Genomic DNA, 26,133 nt, shown 5'->3' with positions numbered 1-26,133 from the left:
AAGAAATTTCATCTGTCTTAACCCACATTCTCCTGGTTCCAGAAACACCAGAGTATAGTTATTGGAATCTGGGTTTAATAGTTGCCTCTGTGGTTTTTCTGAACATTGCCTTTAGTGTTTTGCTAAATGTATATGTGACATTTATTCTAGCTGTAGGATGCGCTTTACTTTCCAAAACTTTGGCCAAAATATACTTACGCATGGCGTTGCACAAAGTCTTGGAAGGTAAATAGCATCCCACAGCTCCATTTAATGACTCTCTCATGTACAGTAAAAGACTAGAGGCAACTATTAAATCAAATCCAACTTCCAATAACTATAACTATACTCTGGTTTTTCTGGAAGAATAAGCTTTTTATTCAGCTGCTCTCCAGTTCGCAATTTCTGGTTGTTTGGGTGCAACTATGTGTAGCCTTACAGAGCATTTGTGACCCCCCCCCCCATTTGAAAGCTGGGAAGAGTCTGAAGAAGGCAGTAAAGGACAAAAGAATAAAGACCAATTGGAAAGTTGCTTAGAATTAGCCATTCTATAACATACTAAAAGCTAATAAGGGTGTAAATTGCTATTTTACATTTATTGACAGGCATACATTTTAACACAACGCGTTAGATTCCTTCGAATGCAATTTATAAACTGATCAAGCTGATTTGTGCCTAATTGCAGCGGGTACAAAAAAACAGTAAAATCATGGCAAATTGTCCCCTAATTTGCACTTTGAGCTCCTTTGGAATTTGAGCCCTAATGTCATCTAGAAGTCAATTTCCAGTTATCCATTTCCAGGATTAAAGTCTGGATGAGGCTCATTTCACATTTAACATTTCTGTGAAGAGATGTCTTTACCTACTTGATTCATCCCACTAGCACTTCATGTGTTGATGGACCACACAAAGCAACTTTTAGCCTTCATGCACTTTCTTATTAACTACCAGAATCGAACACACTACTTTAGCATGGAAACCATATCCATTACCCCCTTATATCAGTATACAACTTATCAACACGGATCCAACTGGAAGAAATGTTTCTTAAACAATTCCAAGATGTGGAGTGGCTTATTAGTTTCCACTGGGACCTCCAAATCAAACCTTAGACCTTTTTGATAGTGGTGTGTGGGTCAAGAAGAACTCAACCTGCACCCGACCCTAACCTTCAAAACTTTATTCCACAACTGACCCTAACCCTCAAAATGTTGCCGCTGTAGGATATGCACCCAGGTCTTCTCTTTCTGTATGGTACTTCCATGGGCCCCTCTAGTTCCAAAACAAGGAATATTCAGAATCAAAGGAGAAGTGTTCTTCCTCTGACCCACACCCAACATTTACCCACAAAATGTTGCCATTATAGGACCTGCTCCCGACCCACACCTGCTTCATTTTGTTCTGCTCACTACTTATGTGAGTGCTTCTGGTTCCAAGACACTGTATCTTTGGGAGCAGTAGAGGAGTGTATTTCTTCAGTCTGACCCAAAACCAACCCTAACCCACAATGGTTGCCAAAATTTAAATCTGAACCCACCCAAACACTACTTATGGGTTACCGTTGGTTTCAAGTCAACCCGCACATCACTACTGTTTGACACTTCTTAATATTGTCGCTTATAAGCCTCCAACCATTCCTTGTCTCTCTTTTGTTTTCTTTAGCCCTTTCTCCTATATAACCAAGTCAACTTGATTCCACCTATGATACCAAGTGCCCTAATACATCTTTAGACTATAAGATGTTTCAGAGAACTTTGTGAAGTCCAAAGCAAAATTCAAACCAATCAATTAAAAATGTAGAGTTTCTAGTCATTTAGAGTTTTGCTGGAAACTTCAGTCAATGAAGAATGCAAAATGCATCAAATACTAGTGTGGTCCTTCAATAAATTGGTTAATTAGGGGCATATATTTCCATAAACTTATATTTTCATTTTTGACTAGAGGAATAAACATCTGTGACTTAGAGAGAAGGTTGACACATTAAACGGGCTCACGTGAAGAAGACTTGCTAATGTTTCATGACAAGCAGTGGCAAAGTTGAGGTTGACATGAAAGGCTGAAGAAAGGGACATCATCAGCTCGGGGCAGTTATGGGTGAAATTATCTTGGAATTTCTCACTATAGAATAACACTGTATCCCCACATTAGTGTACTCGACACATTTTGAATCTATGTCAGTGAGCATTAAAGTTGCTCTGGAGAACAGGTCCCTATAATATTTTTTGCCAGTTTTATCTCATTTTTTTTATTCTATAGTCATTTTCTGTTTGTCACTAAACTACATCTCTCAACATACCAAACAGCTCAATAGGAGGTTTACAGAAGGCATTATGCTGTCTGAGGCTTACTGCTTTTTCAATCCGTACTTTGAATTCACAAGAAGCCACCACTGTGTTACCAATACACAGAATACTTTTTGTGCTTAGCTGACTCACCTCTTCAATTTATGAAAGATATGGCTCCAACGCACAATAAACACAGGGAAGCGATGATTTGTTTTTTGAACATTGAAGATCCTGTAGGCCTGCAGTCCAGCAATGTTCTATATGGGGTCTGTAGTAAAGAACTCGCATGGAATGTCAAATTTCGGTGCAATTTGAGCTAAAAATCATATACTGGGGAGATAAGAATGCAAGACAACATTTAGAGCTTCAGAAAAGAGCATCTCTGGAAGGGAAATGTGATTTTCATGTCTGTTTGTATTCCTGCGAACCATTCCTTATGAGTCTTCAGTATTCACAGTTCTGTCTGAAAGTGACAATTTACAGTAATTCCATAGACAACTATAAGACCTGTGGAATAGAGGATAATCGAAGTACCTGGATGCAATTTATCATCTGTTTAACACTATATAGAACTGTTTATGTATCTGTAAGTTTGGGAACAATGACCTTTTTTTAGATAGGTTGCATTAGACTTCTTAAGATAAAGATGGCCATACTTACACGGATCCTCCAGGGCGGTGGTCCCCACAGGGGTGATTAAAAGTGGATTAAAAGAAGGCTCTTATTTTTCAATTCCAAGTTTGGAGGCACATTTTGGTTGCATAAAAAACAGGTTTACAGAGTATCCCGTAGGCTGTCAATCTACATAGGGGCTATCACTGCCCTCATTTGGCACCCCCCAGAAACTTTTGTCATGTTTGTGTTGCTCCTCATCTTTTTTTACATTTGATTATGATTCATAGACAGTGATGAGTGAAATTCTTTGCCAGGTTTTGCGGTGAAAGAGACGTCCATAGACCCCAATGGGTGAAAAAAATTGATGCACATCAAAAATTGTCGGTGAAACTAATTTTCGGTGAAACTGATCAGTTTCACCCATCACTATTCGTAGGTAATGATTGTTGTGGACCCCTGCTCTAGGGTATTTGACATATTTGGATTAACAACAATTTCCAACACACTCCCAAAACTCTTCTCTTTAAGGAGATACAGTACCTTCAGAAATATTGTTATTGGTGTATTGGGCGAAAGTAGTGTAACTCTTGTAGCTCACCAAACCCAATGCTTGGCCTGGTCTTCTTACTTCTTGTCGGACAATACTTTTCGTGCAGATTTTTTATTTTAATTCTTCTGGTTTGTAGGCTCTTGTTCCTCCGTGCGTAACAGGCAATCATGTGAGCCCATTTATTTGATCACTGTTATCCTCCTTGCATGTGATTTCCCCCTCCTCGGCTCAACTCCCCTCAGTATTACTCAGTCCCTGGTGAGCTCGCTGGCCATTTAACACATCCAATTTTCTGCATTCCTCACTTGAGAAATCTTCAATTAAATCTGATTATATCACTCGGGCTGACATCTGGGTGAAACCCATCACAGGGGTAGTGGATGCATAGTGTCACTCTGTCATTCTGTTTTTTTTAATTTTAATTAATCCTTGTTTCTCTTTACTCTTGGCTGATGTTTCCAGAGTCTGGATGGGCAATTACCACTAATTGTTTTATCTTCTCACCTCTCCGGCCAGGGTCCATTGTGAAAGCTCCTCATGTGGTTCATTAGAGGTAGAACCCACCACCGAGGAGGCTGAGTGACAGCTTATCACAAGGCTAACTTACAGTAGACAGAAATGACACTTGATATACACAGAACCTTTTTTTCCGAGTTCAAATATAGCAGCTGTATCTCGGAGGAGGATTGAAGCAGTGTGATTCCTCGGCTATGAATTATTGAGAGGCGACTGGTCTCTGATCAGGATTTCAGTTCCAAGTGCCTGTAGGTATCTGTTCCTGCACTTAGAACAAATCACTGGAGGTCCTTATTTGCATAGCCTGATATTCTAAAGCTGGGAATATAATGATATTTTAATTGAATGTTGCCAGGTGCTATTGACTTGAACGTGATCTTTTGTGAAGCCTTCAGCCAGTTTTTAGCAGCTACCGTACATAGTTTTCGTATGGAACAGCAGGGCTCTCCGAGCGGAATTTCTCTCTTATCTCTGCAGATTTAATTTGGGGAATGGTGTAGGAATGATTTGCCTGCTAAATGGGAAATAAAATGGAGCTGGTTCTATAACACAGAAACCTGGACAAATTAATGGTTATTTGACTGGATCATATGGGGGGGAACATGCAGAACCACTGACCACTGTCTCCATCTCAATATAGTCCTCAGTCTATAGGATTGTAACACGCGGTCTCCCAATACCCAGAACAAATGCCAAAATTCCAGTTAGAGCTCACTTGTCCACTTATAACAGCCGCCTTTCACTTTGGGAGGAGCCCTCCACTATACGGATGCCACCAGGTCTTATTGTAAAAGAATCAAGATGAGTTCTGGTTTGTGCAGGGAGTAGGTCCTGTCCATTTCAATGCTGTAGAAAGGAAACTGTATTACCCAAATAAGAGACTTGTTCTGCATATCAACATAATGTTTTGTGTCCCTGGGATCCCGAAAATTTTCCTAAATGTTCTAGATATATTTATTTCCTATTGCTCTGGATATATTTATTTCCTATTGCTCTGGATATATTGATTTCCTATTGCTCTGGATATATTGATTTCCTATTGCTCTAGATATATTGATTTTCTATTGCTCTGGATATATTTATTTCCTATAGCTCTGAATAGATTTATTTTCTATAGCTCTGGATATATTGATTTCTTAGAGCTCTGGATATATTCATTTCCTATAGCTTTGGATATATTGATTTCCTATAGCTCTGGATATATTGATTTCCTATATCTTTGGATATATTGATTTCCTATAGCTCTGGATATATGTATTTTCTATAGCTCTGGATATATTGATTTCCTATAGCTCTGGATATATTTATTTCCTATAGCTCTGGATATATTGAATTTCCTATAGCTCTGGATATATTTATTTCCAATAGCTCTGGATATATTGAATTTCCTATAGCTCTGGATAGAATTATTTCCTATAGCTCTGGATAAATATATTTCATATAGTTCTAAATAGATTTATTTCCTTTAGCTCTGGATATATTGATTTCATATAGTTCTGGATATATTTATTTCCTATAGCTCTGGATATAGTATTTTCCTATAACTCTGGATATATTTATTTCTTATAGCTCTAGACACATTATGTTCCTATAGCTCTGGATATATCTATTTCCTATAGCTCTGGATATATTGATTTCCTATAGCTCTAGATACATTATTTTCCTATAGCTCTGGATATATCTATTTCCTATAGCTCTGGATATATTGATTTCCTATAGCTCTGGATATATTATTTTCCTATAGCTCTGGATATGTTTATTTCCTATAGTAATGGATATATTTATTTCCTATAGCTCTGGATATATCTATTTCCTATAGCTCTGGATATATTGATTTCTTATAGCTCTGGATATATTATTTTCCTTTAGCTCTGGATATATTTATTTCCTATAGCTCTGGATATGTTTATTTCCTATAGCTCTAGATACATTATTTTCCTATAGCTCTGGATATATTTATTTCCTATAGCTCTGGATATGTTTATTTCCTATAGCTCTGGATATGTTTATTTCCTATAGCTCTGGATATGTTTATTTCCTATAGCTCTGGATATGTTTATTTCCTATAGCTCTGGATATGTTTATTTCCTATAGCTCTGGATATGTTTATTTCCTATAGCAGGAACGTCCAACTACAGAAGTACATCCCTATCCCTGGAGGGGCTCAGGCTGGACATCCGTAGTCTTAAAAAACAGACTTTGAAAATGAGTCTGGTTGCAAATCCATTTCCTCCCTCCAGGGGACTTTAATTCCGAGGCTGCCTAGCCGCCTTATCAGCCTGCCGCAGACTGAGGAATAAAGGCAGCCATGTAGTCACCCCGGGAAAGTAAATGTGGCTTGCGGTGATCTGCCAAGTAACCGGCCTTGTTTCTTCTCTGTGACATCGAAATTCGGCCGCCGGAGTTTTTCACATTCAATAAAATGAAAGGGTGAAAATCTTTGATATGTAGAAACACCAAATGTCCCCCTCTTTCTGCTTTTTTAAAGGAGAAGTCAACGTTTAAATGAACTTTGCGCCTCACATTTTGCCAATATCTAGGCAATGAATTATTCTCCTTTCTGTTGTGACCGTGTTCAGGTGTTAAAAGGAGACTGTATAATTCAGCTAAAACAGCCCTAAGTTTGTTCATATTGCTTATACAGAGAGATCCCATAAAACTATGGCAGCATAGGTATTCCCCTGTACTAAGCACAATTCAGCAGGAACAGTCCCTAAGTTTGCTCATAGTCTGTACAGAGAGATCCCATAAAACTATGGCAGCATAGGTATTCCCTGTACTAAGCACAATTCAGCAGGAACAGTCCCTACGTTTGCTCATAGTCTGTACAGAGAGATCCCATAAAACTATGGCAGCATAGGTATTCCCTGTACTAAGCACAATTCAGCAGGAACAGCCCCCTAAGTTTGCTCATAGTCTGTACAGAGAGATCCCATAAAACTATGGCAGCATAGGTATTCCCTGTACTAAGCACAATTCAGCAGGAACAGCCCCCTAAGTTTGCTCATAGTCTGTACAGAGAGATCCCATAAAACTATGGCAGCATAGGTATTCCCTGTACTAAGCACAATTCAGCAGGAACAGCCCCCTAAGTTTGCTCATAGTCTGTACAGAGAGATCCCATAAAACTATGGCAGCATAGGTATTCCTCTATACTAAGCACAATTCAGAAGCAACATTCCTTCTCTGTATATTTTTTTTATACATATAGGTGGGAAATAACATATTATTCCCCAAATACAGTACATTTGACAATTCAAAACCGGGTCAAACTGGGCACTCATAAAGCAAGGACCACTTAATGTGAAGCCCCACCCACAAGGGACCACTAATTGGGATGGCAAGCAAACAACTGGACCATTGAGAAGTATAGAACAGTACAGTATGATATCCTTTAATTGTGTGTCCTTTGAATAAAAAACATTGGACACACTTTAATTAGCACAGCATTCTGAACAAGCTAATTATGGATTGATTGACAGACAGAGAGAGATAGTGGGCCAGTGCTGGTTCTGCTTCAGATTAAATACTGATCCTTGAGCAGTTTGGGTTGGACGGCAGGGTAACAATGTTCTGCAGTTGGGGCCAAAGCACCTGTATAAGAGACAAATACAGGTATCGGACCCATTATGCAGAATGCTTGGGACCTAGGGTTTTTCAGGTAATTGATCTTTCTTTAATTTGGATCTTCACACCTTAAGGCTACTAGAACATCATGTAAATATTAAATAAACCCAATAGGCTGGTTCTGCTTCCAATAAGGATTAATTATATCTTAGTTGGGATCAAGTACAAGTTACTGTTTTATTATTACCGTACACAGAAAAAGGAAACCACTTTTATAAATTATGATTATTTGATTATAATTTGGAGCTTTCACTATAATCCAGAGTATCCGGATAACGTATCCTATATCTGTACCAATATAATAAATCTGTCGGTAACTTCACAAGATCACTGTTCTGTATTTGCTGAATTTTCTGCTTTCTTCATGTTCTTCCATCATTTCATTAGAAACACAAATCCCCCATTACAGAGCACAAATCTTTCATCCCCTTGGGGTGTCACTGGCATGTTTCCCCCCTATATTTTCCTCTCTTTAATTAAGTGCTGTCACCTGATTAAATCACTTTACTCTCCTTCTGTTTTGAATTGATCGATAGAAATGTGCTGGTCAATATGTCCATTCTCAGTGGGGCGGTCCTGTTAATCCCACTGATACCAAAAGGTTTAGCACAGAATTATATCACAGAAAATAGGGTCGATTTAAAATTATTCTTAGGATCAATTTCTCTGTTTCTTTGCTTCTGTACTGCACCGAGCACATGGGGAGTTCACAGTGAGACCCTTTATAAGGGAGAATATGCAGAAAGAATAGATAAGAATTTGGATAAGAATATATCTGATCCCCATTGTAAGCAGCAGTCCTGTCCTGCTTTATGGCAGCTGAGATTCTAGCTATCTGTATAACAGAACATTCTGTCCCAGTGGCTGCACAGATCCTATCTGATCCCCATTGTGAGCAGCAGTCCTGTCCTGCTTTATGGCAGCTGAGATTCTAGCTATCTGTATAACAGAGCATTCTGTCCCAGTGGCTGCACAGATCCTATCTGATCCCCATTGTAAGCAGCAGTCCTGTCCTGCTTTATGGCAGCTGAGATTCTAGCTATCTGTATAACAGAACATTCTGTCCCAGAGGCTGCACAGATCCTATCTGATCCCCATTGTAAGCAGCAGTCCTGTCCTGCTTTATGGCAGCTGAGATTCTAGCTATCTGTATAACAGAACATTCTGTCCCAGTGGCTGCACAGATCTTATCTGATCCCCATTGTAAGCAGCAGTCCTGTCCTGCTTTATGGCTTTATAGCTGAGATTCTAGCTATCTGTATAACAGACCCTAAGCATGCCACAATAAGTGGCATGCTAAAGTCTTTGCCAGAAGGGAAATCCATGACTACCAGGAATTACCCTCCCTATTTATCCCAGAACATTATAACATATTCAGTAGGCATCAGGCAGAGGTAACAATTCTGCGGCTACTATCCCTTTAAAGGAGAAGCTCTGTACCAACGCTCACGTGTGACTTCATGGTTTCTCACTTTTTATTTCACGCTCGAATGAAAGCTGTGACTTCTCTACATTTTGCTGTTTTTCCCCAGTTCCCTTTGATGGAAGGCAGAATAATTGCATTTTTATATTACGCTCTTTTCTACCATAAAATAGAATAGGTGTGCGCACAGACGCAGTCCCTGCTCAGAATGGAACGATCCCCTTTTATTTTGTATCCCCTTAAACAAAGTCAGTAGATGGGGCGTCATTAGGAAATCGTTGCTAATAAAGTCTATTCTCCCAGTATCGGGGGTAATTAGTGAAGGGCATAACCAACCGGGAGTGCTGGGAAAACACTGGCTTTATAATACAGGCAGTCCATTGCTATGTCAGTCTTACATATACAGGTATAGGATTCAGAAACCTGTTATCCAGAAAACTCTGAATTACGGGAAGGACATCTTCCATACACTCAAATAATGCAAATGTTTAATATCGTTTTCCTTTTTCTGTGTAATAATAAAACAGTCGCTTGTACTTGATCCCAACTAAGATCTAATTAATCCTTATTGGAGGCAAAACCAGCCTATTGGGTTTATTTAATGTTTAAATGATTTTCTAGTAGACTTAAGGTATGAAGATCCAAATTACAGAATGAACCCTTATCTGGAAAACCCCAGATCCAGACCATTCTGGATTTAGTTGCTTAAAAGGCAACTATGAATTTTTTATTTTCCTTATAAATATATCTAGGGGCAGATTTATGAAGGGTCGAATTTCGAAGTAAAAAATATTTCGAAATTCGACCATCGAATTGAAATACTTCGAATTCGAATTCAAACTTTTTTCATCGAATTTGGGTATTCTGCGGTCAAAGTAATCTAACGATTAAATCTTTCAAATCGAACGATTCAAACGATTTCAGTGATCGATCGAACGATTTTACTTCGACTACAAAAAACTTAGAAAAATGCATTAGAAGGTCCCCATAGGCTAACATAGCACTTCGGCAGGTTTAATTTGGCAAAGTATTGAAGTCAAAGTTTTTTTCAAAGAGACAGTACTTCGATTATCGAATGGTCGAATATTCTAACGATTTTTACTTCGAATCAAAGTCGAAGTCAATTCGAAGTCGTAGTATCCTATTCGATGGTCGAAGTATCCAAAAAATTACTTTGAATTTCGATTTTTTTTTTACTTCGTAAATTCCCTCGAATTCACTTCGACCCTTGATAAATGTGCCCCCTAATTTAAATATTAAAGGACCTGTATAATAAAAAAAAATAAAAAAAAATTGAAAAGAATTTGTTAGTATTCATTGAAAAAAAAACACCAAGACAAATTAAACTTTAAAATCGTTATTAAGAAATAACTTACCGAAACTCCGCTTCTGCTTCACAGTATCTTGTTTGAAGCGTTCGATTCGAATTTGTAGTATTTTTTCTTCTATTTATTCACTCGAGCTAAGTAAATGTGCTCCTTAAGGTATGAAGATCCAAATGACAGAAATATCCATTATCTGGAAAGCGCCAGGTTCCAAGTATTCTGGATAACATCTCCCATACCTGTATTTACAGATAAGCTAGACGGTATGAAGGTATTGGAAGGTATGACCGATATCGTTTTTAAATTAAATAATATTATTCTAGGAATATATATTATTCCTAGAAGGTCTATAACATGGTGGTGCTATGGAGTTGTCTGCAGGAAGATTAGCGGGGTTAATAACATCCAAGTTCATCTGGTAGGGGAAAAGCCTTACAAGTTCCCCCAATACATCCTCAATATGCCCCCAATAAAGCCTCAGTCTCCTCTACAACCACAACCCTCTTGGGTCAGCGACTGAGCACTGTCCTGTCTAAAGAGGTCTGGAAATACAATGTATTCAATGTTTTCTGCTGCATTGCTTCAAGGGTCAAAAGCAGTGGTTAAAAAGGGCTGATCAAATACTGCTATCAGTAGCAATTACATATAGACATAACTTTAAAAGCATTGTCAGTTCTTAATGAATGTGTATTGGAAAGGTGCTTAACATATCCAGTTAAAGTGCAAGCTCTGCAGGGCAAACATGCAGTAAAGAAAATATCATTGCTGTGCAGGCCTCAAGGTCTATAGAAAGACGTTGTGTGGGTTATTATTTGACTCACTACCTGTTGGTTCTGCGGGTCTGACATGCAACGGATGCGCATGGATTTACTGCAGACACAAGTGCAGCATCGGCAGAAAAGCGAGAAAACAAAGCTAATAGTTGGCTCAATGGGCTGACAATGAACAGCTCATTATCTCAGAACTAATCAGTAGCTCAGAGTCTGCCAAGCACTGGCTTATCTTCATGATTTGTTAGCGATGGAAGCGATGGGACAGTGTCTTTAGAATAATATGGATTTTTTTGGGGTCTGGAGCTGTGAGAATTGTGAGCCGCAGGCTATTTGCAGCATTGCCATAAGTGGATGAGCAAAATGCCCCAGGTGCCACAGCAATTAGAGTAGAGTGGGAATAAAACTTATTAAACTCGAGGGTTGATATATTATAGCACGTTTCTTATTTAAACAGGGAAGTCATTTTTTCATTCTCCTCCAGTCTGTATATTAAGGGGATTGTTCATCAGTCTGAAAAAATTCGAAAAATTCTAGTTTTTTACTATAATATCCTATATATACTATAATAATAAAATTTATTACACTCGAGGGTGTTAAAAGTCCGAATAAAAAAGTACTCCAACTCAGACCTGCCAAGTTCATGTAGAAGTGAATGGGAGAAGTCCTGAAGAAATCCTGATCTGCGCTGGGTTTCATGCAATAATCCGATAATTTGTGGTTTTCTGGCGTCTGATCTGAAAAATTCATATGATTCAAATTTCTTCACTAGTGATGGGCAAATAAATTCGCCTGGTGCAAATTCGCAGCAAATTTCCGTGTTTCGCTGCAGACGAATAAATTTGCAAAATTCCCGTCCAAAAAACGTGCGTACTAAAAGTCACTCCTGTCAAAATCGATGTTCGTCAAAACTATTTTGGGCGCCCATTGACTGTAACGCCGGTGTCAAAATTGATGCAAGCTACTTTTCGGACGTGCATCTTATTGACGCAGGCGTCAATTGTCATGCTTCACTAATTTTTCGTGAATTTTTCCTGCGAAATTTGCAAATTTCGAAATCGAAAACGGGAGAAATTCACCCATCACTATTCCTCACAATTTTAATGAGTTTTTTCCTGCACAGGAAATTTTCCTGAAAATGGTTCATAAATAGTGATGGGTGAATTTATTTTTTTTTAAAAAATGGCGTCAAAAACTAGACGCTGGCGCCGTTTCGCAAATTTTTCACCTTTTCACGAATTTTGCAGGAAATTCGCTAATTTTTCGACAAAGCGAAACGGTGCAAATTTGCCCATCACTATTGATAAATAAAGGGAAAAAATCTGTGAGGATTTGGTCGAACTATTTATCAGAAATTTTCAGGTTTTGATAAATAATCCCATAAATGTCACCTGGTTACTATTGTTTAAACCACTTTAATTGAAGAGTGGTGAGAAGTAAAGAACATAGAAATCAAGGACATATTGTACCTGACATATATACATGTCAGCACTTTATTTATCGTATTATTTGATTTAGAAAAAAAAATGGCCATACTGTTTATAATGTCAAACTTAATAAAAGGAAAATGTAAGCCCTATACCCAAAATGAATGCAAAATTACTTAGGGTGCTTTTCTTTGTACTTCTGAACATTTTTTTATCATATTTATTGTTTTTTTTTTTTGTTTTCTAGATAGTAGCAGTTCTTAAACTGCTAATGTAATAGTGCCACCTGTTGGTAGGGTGAAAGTTAATTCTTGAGAAACCATCTGCTTCATGATAAAACAAAATGCGTCCGTTAATAGTGCTCCTCCAGCAGAATTCTGCATTGAAATCTGTTTTTCAAAAGTGCAAACAGATTTTTTTTTTTATATATTTAATTTTGAAATCTGACATCAGGCTAGACATTTTGTTCGTTTCCCAGGTGCTCTGCTGGTTTAGTGGTCGCCTGCCATGTCCTCTTTCTTTGCACACCTGTTTTAATTATGGCTCTATGACTATGAGTCTCTTTTAAATAATTAAAACACACCAGCTACATATAAGCAAAGGTTTTTATTACACACTAGGGATGTAGCGAACTGCCGATTTGGTGTTCGCGAACGCCGTTCGCGAACACCGGCAAAAAATGCGAACGTTCGCGGACAGTTCGCGAACTTCGAACACCCGCTAAAATCGTTCGATTCGAACGATCGAAGGATTTTAATCATTCGATCGAAGGATTTTCATTCGAATCGAACGATCGAAGCCATTCGATCGAATGCTTTTCATTCGATCGAATGCTTACAATCGTTCGAACGAATGGAAATCGTTCGATTTTTAGCGGTCGAAGGAATTCGAATGGTCGAATGGTCGAACGACTTGTATTCGAATCGAACGCGAACTCAAAACGTTCCCAAACGTTCGCGAACATTCGGCGGACGCGAACGGTCGAAGTACGCGCGAACTAGTTCGCAGCAGAACAGTTCGCTACATCCCTATTACACACATAGAATAAAAAAGAATTACATTACCGAATGAACGAATAAGTAAGCACCCCCTTTCTGCACGCGTTAACCCCACCGGCGAGATCTCAACTGACCAAATGGTGACCACCAGTTCATATATAACCTTGTGCAGCATCAGAGCCGGATTTGTGGAAAGGCCACCAAGGCCCAGGCCTAGGGCTGCAGGATTTAAGGGGGCGGCATTCTGCCCAACCACACCCACATTGGTTCAGAAACCAGGAGATAAAATAGTTTTTTTAAATTTCCCATGTGCAAATGAAAATTTGCCTGAATTAAAAGGGAGGGGACAAGGGTGCCCGCTATGTAAATCCGGCCCTGTGCAGCACAGTCCTAAATCAGCCAGTGACTACCATCAACTGACATTATCATGGGATGTTTAACTGCACCTACCTAGCCATAGTGTAAAGCTGCTAGGAAAATATCTAATGTAACCCAAAAGCAAAGTGATATTACTGCAGACATGAAAGCTGTTAAAGGATAAGTAAAACTTTAAAATAAGTGAATTTAAAATTGATGAGGGGGCTATTCTAAGAACTTTTGCAATGTACGTTCATTATTTATTCTTTTTTCATTCCAAGATATTAAGGGAAATCTGTACTGTTAACATGAATGAATTTTATTCCAACAGCGCCACCTGCTGTTCAGTTTCTGTACATTCTGACCACCAAGTAGTCAAGAAAGTTGTCAGGAGAAAGAAAGAGGCTGCTCTGATGTTCTTCTGAAATATTTGAGAAATATTTTTTCCTAAGCAGAAGAACATCAGAGCAGCCTCTTTCTCTCTCCTGACAACTTCCTTGACTACTTGGTGGTCAGACTGGTGGGAAACTGACCAGCAGGTGGCGCTGTTGTAACAAAATCCATTAATATTAACAGTACATGTATCTCTTAATATCTTGGAATGAAAAAAGAATAAATAATGAATGTTCATTGCAAAAGTTCTAAGAATGGCACCTTCATCAAATTAACATTCACTTATTTTAGAAGTTTACGTATCCTTTAAGGAAATAATTATTTATAGGTTGTCAAACCTGGGGTGGGCATAGAGCATAAATATAGAAGGGGCTCCGGATATGATTTACTGCCCATGGGGAGAGAAGGAAGCAGAGAAATATGCAGTGTAGCCCTCAGGTTGATTATAATATAATTTCTCCTATGATTATATCCATGGTAAGAACATAGTAATGTTTTAATTAGTGTAGACTGAGGTATGTAGGCTAGAGTCATATTGGCCTGTAGGAGTACCAGAAGAACTCCTGGTGAGCTCCAGCCAAGGGCAGTTTTCAACAGTCCCTTACTTATTTCCACCTATGAAAGTGAGCCGTGGTTGTTTATTGGCTCCTAAGAGGCCCATTTCAACATTGTTCTGAAAGCATTTTCATATTGATAGCTTCACTTGAAAACTTAAATGGATTTCGCTTACACTGCCAGGGAATATATGAAAAGCCAAGTACGGTCAAACACGTTAAAATATCATGTTTAACTTTTTTTTTTTTTAATATTCATTGGGTTTAAGATTTCACCCGATAAAAGAACCGAAAGTGCAGAGCCAAATCAAACCACTCGATAATCACTACAGGCCTCTGATATTTCATCCCAGAAGAGCCGGTGATTTATTGTTAATATCAGAAGAGGAAAATAATACTTTTTTATCATTATAATGGTAACAGTGTCTCTGTGAAATTGCTTGTACAGTATGTTTCAGGGGTGTTTGATTAACGGTTGCATTACTTTTGCACTCACGTTCTCGTAACTGATATATGTTAAGTAATTAAAATTTTTTTATAAAATCAAGAATCCTCGTATTTCCTACATGCTCAGTTTACTTTTGAGCTTTTTTCTTAATAGTAATGTAGGAGGGAAAATTCAAGAGAGAGAACTTATTTTGTTAAGGTTATTTTTTCTTTTCATTGGTCTTTGTATTATCCAAGTTACTGCTTATGTCTTTGGGAGTAATTGAACACCAGACACCAGTGTTTCCAATGGCCTTGTAACACATAGCAACCAATAACATAGTAACATAGTAATTTAGGTTGAAAACAGACACATGTCCATCAAGTTCTACCTTTTAACTCTATTTTAACCTGCTTAACTGATAACTGATCCAGAGGAAGGCAAAAAAAAAAAAAACCCTATGAAGCTTCTCCAATTTGCCTCAGAGGGGGAAAAATTCCTTCCTGACTCCAAAATGGCAATGGGACCAGTCCCTGTATCTACTTGTACTATGAGCTATCTTCCATAACCCTGTTTTCCCTCTCTTGCTGAAGGGAAGGTCTTCCAAATGGGCCCCATATTATGAAGGATAATCTGTTTGTAGGTATGGTCTTTCAAAGTTGCATGTATGGGCCCCATGTGATGGAGTATAATCTGTTTGAAGAGAAGGTCTTCCAAAATTGCAAGTATGGGCCACATATTATGAAGGATAATCTGACTGAAGAGAAGGTCTTCCAAAATTGCATGTATGGGCCCCATATGATGGAGTATAATCTGTCTGAAGAGAAGGTCTTCCAAAATTGCATGTATGGGCCACATATTATGAAGGATAATCTGTCTGAAGAGAAGGTCTTCCAAAGTTGCATATATGGGCCCCTTATGATGGAGGATAATCTGTTTGAAGAGAAGGTCTTCCAAAATTGCATGTATGGGCCACATATTATGACGGATAATCTGTCTGAAGAGAAGGTCTTCCAAAATTGCATATATGGGCCCCTTATAATGGAGGATAATCTGTCTGAAGAGAAGGTCTTCCAAAATTGCATATATGGGCCCCTTATGATGAAGGATAATCTGTCTGAAGAGAAGGTCTTCCAAAATTGCATATATGGGCCCCTTATGATGGAGGATAATCTGTATGAAGAGAAGGTCTTCCAAAATTGCATGTATAGGCCCCATATGATGGAGTATAATCTGTCTGAAGAGAAGGTCTTCCAAAGTTGCATGTATGGGCCACAAATTATGAAGGATAATCTGTTTGAAGGGAAGGTCTTCCAAAATTGCATGTATGGGCCCCATATGATGGAATATAATCTGTTTGTAGGGATGGATTTCCAAAATTGCAAATATGGGCCCCATTTGATGGAAGATATTCTGTTTGAAGGGGGAGGTTTTTCAAAGTTGCATGTATGGGCCGCATATAATGTATGATAATCTGTCTGGAAGGAAGGTCCTCCCATACTCCCAACACCAGGTTTCTGGAGCCACCATTTTACACTGTTAAGTGTAGCGATGAGCAATTTTTTTAACCAGGCATGGATTTGAGGTGAAAATCCACATTTCTGCACAAATTTATTTGCTGCAACATGTCGCCATAAGAAAAAACGCCCTTTGACTTTAATGCATTTGTTTTGAGAAAAAAAGTTGCATGAATAAAAAATCGCTGTTCGTAATATAAATTGTCTTAGTTGTTTATTGACTTCAATTTGACTCGCAAATTATTTAGCAGTTTTGCAAAGTTTTCGGCAAAGCAAAATGGGACAGATCCCCTCATCACTAGTTACGCGCATTCATTAACCAAGTGACCCAATCAGGGATATTTGGTCATTCAAGTGGATGGTAAAATGTAGTGATGGGCGAATTTGCGCCGTGTCGTTTCGCTGGAAAATTAGTGAAATTCGCAAAACGGCAAAAAATTCGCGAAACTGCTCCGGCGTCTCGTTTGTGACACCGGCGAAAAATTTCTTGACGACGGCGAATTTTTTCGGGCGAATTTTCGCGGCCGTTTCGCGAATTGTCACTGGTAAAATGTGACAATATTGGGTCAGTCAGATAACACAAAAATCAGAACATCCTTCAGTATAAGGACTTTTAGTATCCTGGTCATGACATATCATCATTTCCTGATTTCATTTCATTTGGAGTCATACAACTAGCAGGAGATTTTTTAATCTTCAGATGTTATATCTGGAGCCCCTTCTTATATTTGCCCTGGGGTGTTTGTATATAGATATTAAGGTTACTATACCTGCAAGCATACAGAGCCTCCAGCACATTGTATTCAGTAGTTTAAAGACCCTTAGATAGAGTTCAGCATCAAAAAGTGCTGTGGGTCCTCAACCACATTTCCATATTCACTTTACAAGGCCAAGAAAGTAAGATGCCCTATAGGCATTTACACATAATATTTATTGAACCTTATCACTTAGATAACCAGGACTTCTGCTTAAAACAAAATAAATTTTCTGTGTAAAAATAAGTGATATCTCGATTTCAAAGAATTATTTTCATGTTTTGTTGCCCGTCCTTTTAAAATACAATGAGACACGTTGGTTCTGTAAGTAATATATAATAATAATAATAATAATAATAATAATTATTATTATTATTATTGACCTCCCTGAGATTATTTTGTATTCACAGTGTTGAACTTTTAATTATTTCTATTCTGTCTATTTAAATAATTGGTCATGAATCACACATGCTCAGAGAGGTATCACAAGGCTAGAAGGTACAGTCATTCCAGTTCATAATTAGCAGAATAATTGAGCTGTCAAGATGTGTTCAGATAATAAGAAGAGGATGTTGGATTAGTTTCATGCAATCAGCTTCCAAAGAAAACACCATTCCTTTAGCTGGTGTATGCGCATAATAAAATGAAAACAGTCCTTTTCAAGACGGGTCAACTCAACTCGTAGGGTTCTGCCCAATTAGTTTCCATGGTAGTTATATACAGGTGTGGGACCTGTTATCTAGAATGCTCAGGACCTGGGGCTTTCCAGATAATAAATCTTTCCGTAATATTCATACCTTAAGTCTACTAGAAAATCATGTAATAATTAAATAAGCCCAACAGGCTTGTTTTACTTCCAATAAGGATTAATTATATCTTAGTTGGGATCAAATACAAGCTACTGTTTTATTGTTGTAGAGAAAAAGGAAATTATGTTTTATAATTTGGATTATTTGGATAAAATGGAGTCTATGGGAGATAGCCTTTTCATTATCCATAGATTTCCGGATAATGAGTTTCCGGATAACGGATCTCATACCTGTTGCCCATATCTTTTGCTGGTTGCAATTCTGTTGATGCTACTAGCCCGTCTTGAAGGCCAATTAGGGAGACAGTTGACATTTATCTACTGTCCTGGCTACTCATACACTAATGTTGTCCTACATTTTTTTTAATCCTTTTATGAACTAAGGAGAAGCCTGGCCAAAGGTAGACAACTATGGTTCTAAAATATGTATTCTTCTCACATACATACATTTCTTCTTCCTATAAGTAAACATTCCTGCAAATTCCATGTCGGAAATATTTTCTGTTTTGATTTCAATGCAGAAATTGAACGAATGAACTGTCTAATAATAATAATAATAATAACATATTTTGCAAAAATTAGCACAAAACATTTAGAGGGTTATTTATCAAAATCCGAAAATTTCTCAGAATTTTCTGAAAACTACTAATACCAAATCCACACTGATTTTTTCCCCTTATTTATCAATACATTACCAAAACTTTTTTTAATTTGACACCTGAATACTGCAACTTTTTTGAATTTGATGCCTGAATACCAACGGGACATCTCTCATTGACTTCTGCATGAACTTGGCAGGTCTCAGTTGGAGTTCTTTTTTATTCAGACTTTTAACACCCTTAGGGTTTAATAAATCCCCAAAAATTTGAGGGTTTTTTTTTCCACAAAAAATGTGCTTTTCCCCTTTAAAAGACCAATGAGAAAAAAATCTGACTTTAATAAATAACCCCCTATATGTTAACATTCCTATTGCATTGTGTTGATGGCAAAAATATAGTTGTTAATGTTCAAATCAGTTTTAGGGGCACATTTACTATGGGTCGAATATCGAGGGTTAATTAATATCGAAGTCGAAGGATTTACCACAATTAGTTTGATCGAAGGATTAAATCCTTCGAATCGAACGATCGAAGGATTAAATCCTTCGAATCGAACGATCGAAGGATTAAATCCTTCGAATCGAACGATTCAAAGGATTTTAATCCATCGATCGAACGATTTTCCTTCGATCAGAAATTGCTAGGAAAGCCTATGGGGACCTTCCCCATAGGCTAACATTGGTGCTCTGTAGGTTTTAGGTGGCGAAGTAGGTGGTCAAAGTTTTTTTTTAAAGAGACAGTACTTCGACTATCGAATAGTCGAACAATTTTAGTTTGAATTGTTCGATTCAAAGTCGTAGTCGAAGGTCGAAGTAGCCAATTCGATGGTCGAAGTAGCCAAAAAAATACTTTGAAATTCGAAGTATTTTTCATTCTAATCCTTCACTCGAGATATGTAAATGTGCCCCTTAGGGTATCAGAGCTATCTTCTGTTGCCAAATATGTAGGTTCCATCTTAAAATTAAAGAAAATCAGGAGAACTTGTTTTCCAGTCCCTGTGATGAAGATCATTAGGGCTGTCTAATCCTAAAGACCAATCAAAATGCTGAGATAAGCCCTGTAGGTAATAATAATTATAATAATAATATTGGATTTCACTACTGGCTGCCAGGATATCAACAATGAAAGGAGAAGGTGTTTTAGAGAACTCTGCTCCATCTGTGCCAGAAAGCAGGGCCATATTTAGATATTGTCTTCTCCTAATTGTCTTCTCCCAAATGCAGAGATTTTGTTGAAAGGTTTGCCATCAGTTAGCAATGACGTGATCACAAGTTTGCGGAGAGATGTGGAAATTAGTTGTCCCAGATGATATTTGCCTTAAGACATTTTGGGGTTTGTCAAGTTTCAGCTAAGGTCAGCGACATACGGTCAGATTCGGGGAGATTAGTTGCCCGCCGACAAATCTCCTCTTCTATGGGGCGAATAATCCAAACTGCCTTCCCGCTAGCTAGAATGAAAATCACTGGCGGGATGGCAATCAGTGCGCTTTGTTTTCCGAAGTCGCCTGAAGTTTCCTCATGAGGCAGCTTTGGAAAACAAAGCACTCCGGCGGGAAGGCAGGGGAAGGCAGTTTGGGGAGATTAGTTGCCCGGAAGAGGAGATTTGTCGCCTGGCGACTAATCTCCCTGAATCTGACTGTGTGTCTCTGCCCTAAGTGGTAAATTCAGAAAGTTGGTGTGCAGAAGAAGCTTGGAATGGACTTGTAGATGCAACTTATGATCAGCATTTTCTTTCCTGGCAACATTCTGGCAACAGCTGCAATAAGACTCAGCGCCTTATATGTTTTATACATTCTCAAGTCTTCTTGAGTGTTTTTGGGTGTTGAGCAACCTAGCATTAAAGAAATGTAAGATGCAATGCTTCCCTCCATGTATGGGGACCACAAAATATCCAGGAGGGACAAACAGGTTTCTAAAGACATTTGCTGCTAATATGAAGTTATCAGTTGATAGTGTCTTTGACGTGCCATTTCATAAAGAAAACAAGTCTTCGACATTGTACCTGATTTGTTTTCTTGGAATGAGTGACATTTCTCTATTACTTGATTGTCTGGATAGATCATCACCATAAACTATTATTGTATGCAGTGATGTGTGTCAGGCTGATAAGGGCAAGACTGGCAGGTGTAGGCTTTGCTAACAAGGCCTTGGGGGGGTATGAATGGCCCACTTTTTATTGTCTCTGTATGAATGTTTTTTTACGGACTTATTTAAGACAGGGTGTTGGTCTCAGTAAGTTCTCCTGCTTTAAAGGTAATTCTGATAAACAGTTCAGCCAACTATCTGTGTGTGTATAGGATAGGAGACCCTTCGGAGATCCCTTTGAATGTCTGATGGCTGAAAATTTAATCAGACCCTATTTCGCCCTTGTGTGTAGATGAATTATCGAAGTAAGACTGACAATATCTGCCCAGTGAGCAGACTGATTGCATTTGATTGTGTCTAGGAATAGGCTGAAGTCAAATATTGTTTAGTCACCATAACCCATTGAATCTTAAAGTGCAAGCTCTTATTGTAATATTTGGACAAGGTCCTACATTCTGTGCCTGGATAGGATGGGTCCAGGTTTCAGACAAGCAAAATGAAGGAACACTTTCTAGAGTAGTGTATGTTCTCGTTACAGGTATGGGATTCATTATCTGGAAATCCATCACCCAGAAAGCTCTGAATAGTCTAAATACCATCTCCCATAGACTTCCAATTTTTTTTTTAATTATTTCCTTTTTCTCCATAGTAATAAAACAGTTACTTGTTCTTGATCCCAACTAAGAAATAATTAATCCTTATTGGAAGCAAAACCAGTCTATTGGGTTTATTTAAGGTTTACATGATTCTCTAGTAGACTTAAGGTATGAAGAGCCAAAGTGTGGAAAGATCCATTATCTGGAAAACCCCAGGTCCCAAGCATTTAGGGGTAACAGGTCCCATAATTGTAAGATGGGTCAGAACATGATGATGTAATAGAGGTCCTTGAAATTGCAGCTCATCCTCATCACAGGCAGATGATTGACAGGCAGCTTATCTTAACAGTGAGCTGTCCATTTGATTGGCCTGCTAGTAACAACTGCTTCCCACCAATGCATGGAAAGAGAGCTGCAGGAGGGATTTAGACCTGTGGCAGAGTGACAAATAAGTTAGAGACCACCAATTCATTAAAGTGCACAATTGTATCTTCTAACTGTAAAAGAACCCTATTGGGTGCAAGGTAATTAGTCTAAGATTAAGCCTGATCGGACCCAAAATTACTAGACCATCCCAACCCTCTGAGATTAGGGGGAATATTTATTAGTTAGAAAAAGAACCATTCACCAGTAGTGATGCGCAAATAAATTTGTCAGGCATGGATCTGTGGCGATTTCATCGTTTCGCAGCCATTGAATATTTTCACAAAACTGCGTCAAAAATTCACTGTCGAAAAATCTGCCTCGACAAAAAAAAAATTGTTGTGCATTAAAATTGGCGCACACGTAAAAATTGTCACGCATCAAAATTATTCAGACGCCCATTGACTTTACTGCTTTTGGACAAAATAGTTGTGCGTATAAAAATTGTTGCTCGCGTCAAAAACTGTCGCACCTAAAACTTATTTTGACACCCATTGACCTCAATGCATTTTGCAAATTTTTGGTATTTCGCCGTTTCGTGAATTATTTCAGGACAGATTCGCCCATTACTTTTCACCAATCAAGAACTCCACAGCTCTCAATTCACTGGTAAAGGCATGGGACCTGTTATCCAAAATGCTTGGGAACTGAGGTTTTCCGGATAACCAATCTTTCCATAATTTGGATCTTCATACCTTAAGGCTGCTAGAAAATGAAGTAAACATTAAATAAACACAATTAACTGGTTTTGCTTCCAATAAGGATTAATTCATCCAAAGGCAACTCAGATGAAAAACGTACAATGATCTCCAATATCATTATTTTGGCAAATTGATGATTTTTTTCTAAACACCTATTCTGGGTATTAATATTCTCCTCCCTGTTACTATTTCACAAACAATTCTGAATATACTCCAGCAGTATTTTCCATTAGACATGCAAACAAACGCAACAAGAAATGAAACATTTCCGAGCAGTTTTAGCAAGTTTGGGATTTTCGCAGACTTCACAAATCTTTTTCATTTTTTTGTAACAAAATGTTACCACGTGTAGATGAATTCATCAGAGCAGAACGAATCTGCACTTTAGGTCCCGAAGATTTCTAAAACATCCATTCACGGCTAAATGTGATTTCAAATGAGCACAGAGGCATCTTAAGTGTTACCCAGAGCTGCATAGACTTGGAGATTTGGAGATGTATTTTGGGGGAGACTGATGTTAAGGGACAGTTTTAGGGAAGTTTCTTTGCTTTCTGCCTTATTCCCAATCCTTTCAAATGTGCTATGTCTTAAAATTCATTTAGGCATGCTGCAATTTTATTTTACACACTTGTCTGCACTTATTCACCACCAGAGACCATGAAACAGCTCCCACGAAATTGCCAACCTTTCTTTTTCCAAGGAAAATACAATGCACTTTCTGCGGGCCACTTAAACATCATGGAGTAGAAAAAAAGGGCTATAGTTACAAAAAAATTCAAGCCATTAAAGGCGGCGTTCTAATAACAAGAACTGGCTGGAGAAAGGCCTTAGTGGGATTTACAGGGCTGCATTCATCACATAAGGGCACATTTGTCTTATCAATGCGCTCCCAGAGCTCCTTCTTTAAAAGTGTTTCTAGCTCTGCTTGATAATTCATCCCTTATTTCTATTTTATTCTAAAGTGAACGAGTATGAAACTTTCATTAATGCTAATGGTAAAAAGAATAAACAGGCAAGGGACCTGTTATACAGAATGCTTGGGTTTTCAATAAAGGGGTATTTCAATAATTCACCTTACCTTAAAGGGATACTGTCATGGGAAAAAAATTTTTTTTTCAAAATGAATCAGTTAATAGTGCTGCTCCAGCAGAATTCTGCACTGAAATCCATTTCTCAAAAGAGCAAACTGATTTTTATATATTCAATTTTAAAATCTGACATGGGGCTAGACATTTTTTTTGCAGACCCAGTGCAGTCTGTATATTCTTCTATCTTGCTGTATCAGCTTCTATGGCAGATATTATTTGACTTCTACTGTTTTGATCATTTATGACGATCCCTGAGCTTAACCTCTCAACTGAAGCCCGGACCACACTGAGCATGTGCACAGTCTTGGTCTTGCAAAGATGTTTAACAAAGTTACAAGATGACAGCCCCCTGCGGCCAACTTTGAAACCATAAATCATTTGTTTTATTAGGCTTCTGGTGCAGCACCGTACAATATAAATAAACGTACAATAAATAAATGTACAGGGGGGATAAGTCACACAATAAACATAATAAATTAGGGATTCACCAAATCAAGGATTCGGGTCGGGATTCAGCCAGGATCAGGCCATTTTCAGCAGGATTTGGATTCAGCTGAATTCATGTGCCTGGCCGAACTGAATCTGAATCCTAATTGGTAATGCAAATTAGTAGCAGGAAGGGACTTTTCGTCACAAAAAAAGGAAGTAAAAAAGTTTTTTGCACTTTGTCCTTTTCTGACCCTAATTTGCATATGTAAATGAGGATTCAGATTCGGTATTCTAGCAAATTTTTCACTAAGGATTCAGGTATTCAGCAGAATTCAGAATAGTTGATTTGGTGCATCCCTACAATAAATATACACAGAGCTCATATAAGGACACAGAGCTTAAGTGCTATGTGGTAAGAGACACAGCGGAAGGAGGCCCCTGACCTATAGAGCTTACAGTCTAAGTGGGTGGGTGGCTAAAATACAGGCACAAATCAGAGGGGAAACAGCGCACAAGGCATTGTCCAGTAGGTACCAGGACTAGACATATGTTCTAGTGCTCCAAAAGGTAGACTTCGTTTTGTCATGAAGAGATTGAGAGAGCGGGTTCCTTTCAGAGGAATTCAGGGATAGAATTCCAGAGGGAAGGAGCAACAAGATAGAAAGGTTTGAGATGAGAGGTGGCAGTGCATGTGTGTGAAAAGAAGGTTACTCTGAGAGGAGCGGAGAAGAAGATCAGGAACTAGTGATGGGCGAATTTCTTCACCAGGCGCGAATTCGCAGTGAATTTGAGCGATTCGCCGCCAGCAAATAAATTTGCGAAACGCTCACGAAAATTCGCTGCCGAAATGGCCGCTGGCGTCAAAACATTTTTTAGCCGTTTCGCGAATTTCACGGGAAATTTTTGCCAACATGTAACTTAGTGCGCATCTGTCTGCCATGTAATAATTCAGCTGGACATGATTGGGTTATTGCATGGCGCGTTGCTCTGTAGTTATGTAGGAACTCTGTCGTAAATACGATCTAAGATTTCCCGGTAAGATTTGCTGTCTGTAGTGTTTCTTTCAGACTTCTGTTGAATCCCTCGATTTCTCCATTTGCTTGTGGGTAATACACTGAAGATTTCCTATGCACAATATTCCTCTCTCCCAGAAAGAATTCAAACTCAGATGAGACAAACTGTGGTCCGTTGTCTGATATTAACTCCTTCGGATCTCCTGATGCTCCTGTATCAACGGACATCTAACCCAACTACATGGAATCACATCAATTGGTGGAACTACAGTAGCTCAAAGTTATGGGGCAATATCTTCTCATAATGCCCTTCATTTACTTTTGGCCTCAAAATATCCAAGTGTCAGTCGAAGTCTGAACAACATGAACTCATTAACACGACTTAATTGTTCAGCAACCAAACCGAAAAATACGAGTAAAGGCGTTTAGAGAGGTTTCCATGTAAACAGGGACTTTGTATTTCTCTGCCATTGTTGCTCAGCAAGCAATGTCCTTTCAATATCCATAACTTACCCATAGAAGGTTCTTTAAAATATAAGATATCACCTGACTGTGTGCGTGTGTGTGTATATATCAATCTATATATGCGTAAACTAGAAAAGTAATGAAATTCCACAAATTTCTGCTCGGGTGGAGGCCTCCAACCAACCATGCTTTTTATTATTCATATATTCATTATATATTGATATATAATATGAGCCATGGCTGTGCATGGGGGATGGAGGCATGAGGGAGAAAGCTTGCCTCTACATGGATACCGGAGTAGGAGCTATTATTAGAGAAATCTGACAGCAGCCAGGGAGCTTTATGGGCCTCACATTACTGAAACATTTACTATTTTAATCCAATGTTTATTAGATAAGGCAATTTCTAC

The 26,133-nt window shown here is 38.4% G+C and overlaps 1 protein-coding gene across 8 annotated transcripts in view; it reads left to right on the top strand.

Annotated features, from left to right (window-relative positions):
• The window catches only part of LOC108710030 (teneurin-4), an 835,304-nt gene that overhangs the window by 251,783 nt on the left and 557,388 nt on the right, over nucleotides 1–26,133 (top strand). The window lies entirely within an intron of this gene.

The sequence above is a fragment of the Xenopus laevis genome, chromosome 2S (genome assembly GCF_017654675.1).
Source record: "Xenopus laevis strain J_2021 chromosome 2S, Xenopus_laevis_v10.1, whole genome shotgun sequence".
NCBI lineage: Eukaryota > Metazoa > Chordata > Amphibia > Anura > Pipidae > Xenopus > Xenopus laevis.
This window is presented reverse-complemented; position numbering and strand designations above follow the sequence as displayed.